Source organism: Micropterus dolomieu, linkage group LG19 (assembly GCF_021292245.1).
Source record: "Micropterus dolomieu isolate WLL.071019.BEF.003 ecotype Adirondacks linkage group LG19, ASM2129224v1, whole genome shotgun sequence".
Taxonomy (NCBI): Eukaryota; Metazoa; Chordata; class Actinopteri; order Centrarchiformes; family Centrarchidae; genus Micropterus; species Micropterus dolomieu.
This window is the reverse complement of record NC_060168.1, coordinates 450771-453929: the sequence shown is the minus strand read 5'-3', so window position 1 is coordinate 453929 and position 3159 is coordinate 450771.

Here is a 3159-nt window from a genome sequence, read left to right as displayed (position 1 = left end):
ATACCATGGAGCTAATGGTTTTTGTTTATTTTCTTTTTTAGAGGGGCAATAGAGTCAAGTGTCATTCGCAGTGAGCCTGCAGCACTATCAACAAGATGATAGATTTGAGAGGGACTGAAATTAGCATAGGAGTCCTCCGTTACTTTGTGACTTGATAATGAATTTAGAGCTGATGGAATCACATCCTTAAATTTAGCTAGAGCAGCAGGACATCTTGCATAGAAGTTTTTGCCTAATGGCGTGTAGTTCAGCAATACAAACTCAAAAGTTATCAAATAGTGGTCAGATAAAAAGGGATTCTGTGGGAATACATTCATGGCAATAAATACAATAGTTGTTGAAATATTTAAATCAAAACCACAAATGCCAACCTCATGGTGGTATAGAAATACTGTATATAGAAAAAACCTACTCAACTGATTCTTCAAAATGTAATAGAACTAAATATTTGCCCGTCACTTTTGAATGACACTGCATTATGTATCCGTATATTTTCCTAATAATTTCTTAGTAGGGCTCCTGGAAAGATATGTAATTTGGTGCTTAATATAAGATAATAGAATAAATGGAGACAACATTCATTTGGTTCACCTAATTAATTAACAGCAATAATTGCTATAACAGTGCACAGCAGTGTGAACAACATACAGACAAGCAATAATACATTCATAATGACTATTTACTTTGGGTTTTTTTGTCGAAAAATTTCCAGGAATGGAACCAGAAGAACTAAACTCAGGAACTGAAGTAAGATCTAAAAGTCCTGTTTACACTTCCACTATATCTGAAAACCATGATGATAGCAAATTACACCAATGACTAAATAAAAAAACTGCAGCAGCAGTGTTTGAAATGTAGTTTTCACACACAAGGAAACAACATCAGCGTCACCCTGTTTTTTTGTACATGTAGTTTCTGCAGTGTGACTATGATGTTTGAGTTGGATGCAATCAATGACAAAAAAGGTGACCTGCAGAAGAGGAAAAGAAGACTGGGAAAACACTTTATAGTTGTTCACTCGATTAGAGGTCACTCTCTCTTTATAAAACAAGTTGGGAAACCGGCAACAAAGCCTAACAATGTTTTATGTTAATTAACAAAAAGAAATGTCTAATATTGTCCAATGTTTTGACCAACCAGCAGCGCAAACCCTCCCCCAACATTTCCTGAGCCATAAGAAAGTACAAGAATAGTCCCCCATCTTTGTGGGCACAATTTTCGATCTGGAACTGTTGAAATGGAACTAAATTTAGTCCCCAGTTCCTCTGTTGGAAACACAGGTTTAGTTTCTCCGTTCCCTAAAAGATTCTTGGTCCCCTGGGAAAGTTATGCACCAGAAACACCCTTAATGAAGCAGCTCTTTCAAAGAAATTCCTCTGGAAATCAACAGCTGCTTATGAACTCAACACATCCAACTTAACTTACCATGTTTGAAAATACAGACCAGTAGCATTGCCTAGTTTTGTTTTCCATATAGGTTTGCTAAAACTGGAGGCCTATTGACGACCTGTGAAGGTCTGAACACATAGCAACCTGCTCTAATGTGCTCTATTCTAGCAATCTAGCAATGTCAAAGTGCAAAGGCAAATGATGGCCAAAACTATGAAACGTTTCCCTAATGATTAGTTTAAATCTGTAAGACATTGGCCTCAGCATTCAACAGTGACAGCAGTGGGTTTTACTTGCTCTAACAACAGTAATATACAGTAATATACAGCATGTCAAACACTAACATCAAGCGCAAGGTTTAAAGATATGCTTGAAATACATTACATTTACTGTACAAATTTCCAGCCCAAAAGAGGAATGCACACACGTTCCTACACTGATCAGTAATTGAATTTACTAGAAACTGTAGTTTGAAGTTTGGAATGTTGAATTATGTAGTTTATGGATTGTTGCCGTAGCCCTTCTGTCATAACAACCAGCAGAAGATGCCCTTGTGAAAAAAGTCAAAAATCGATAGAGCTACCAAGGACGCACAAACTAATGCATTTACTGCACACTCCCACTAACTCTGCAATAATACATACCCCTCCCCTTCTCCCTCACTGTGATTTGATCGCAGAAAGCCCACCACATCCATCCTTGTCACACACCAACTGCCATTTTAAAAGCCCAAGCACACACACACACACACACACACACACTCAAACACGCATGCGAAGACACAAACATACCAACAAATACATAACAAAACATTATCTGGCTTACTTTTTACATTTCCTACAATATCTCTCTTATTCTCACAGTCACAAAGATAATGTATAACCCCCCGCCCCACACACACACACACACATTATGCATCCTGCTGTCTTGCCATCCTGAGAGACAGATCGGTATCTTAACAACTTGAAATTACTGCTGGTTCTCAAAGGGCACATTTGGTGTGTGTGTGTGTGTGTGTGTGTGTGTGTGTGTGTGTGTGTGTGTGTGTGTGTGTGTGTGCGCGTGCGTGCGTGCGTGCGTGCGTGTGCGCTACAGATAAAAGACAAAGGATTAGAGTTTGAGGGCAAGATGCCACTTGGCACTTTTTCATACCTTATGTTCCTACCAAATGCTTACTCAAACACTTGCTGCATTTATGTAAAATCAATATGAATTATGTGGAATTCATTATTTATAATAATGGATGAAATGGGGACAAGAAGGGACCCCTGTGGCACACCATTTTAGATAATCAACTACACCACAATGAATACAGTATTGTAACTAAACATACATAGAAAACTGCAGCATGAATAATGTTCAGTGGCAGAACTGCAATTGCCAGAAGATCACTGGTTACTTTCAGTAGTAAGGCAGTTTCACTGTTAGCTGAAAATAGTGTTTGTGTGTGGCAGATCCGTCACATCCCCTGTTTACTGAATTTGACAAGTTCCCCTCAGGAAGGCGTAGCGTACCCAGGTCAACAAGAAACCTTTTCAAAACTTCTTTTATCCCTTTTTCTATTGTATCTTGATAACTGGTCTACTTGAAGCTCCTATTGGGTTCTGTGTTTCTAATGTATGGTCATATGTGTCCTGTGTTATGTGTATTTGATATGCCAAAGACAAGTTTCCAGAAATGGATAATAAAGTTTTGTCCTTCTCCTGCAGGTGTATTGACAGCAGCTGCCAGCTGTGTGGCTAACAAGGTTATTTGGTTAGAGGGTTGGTG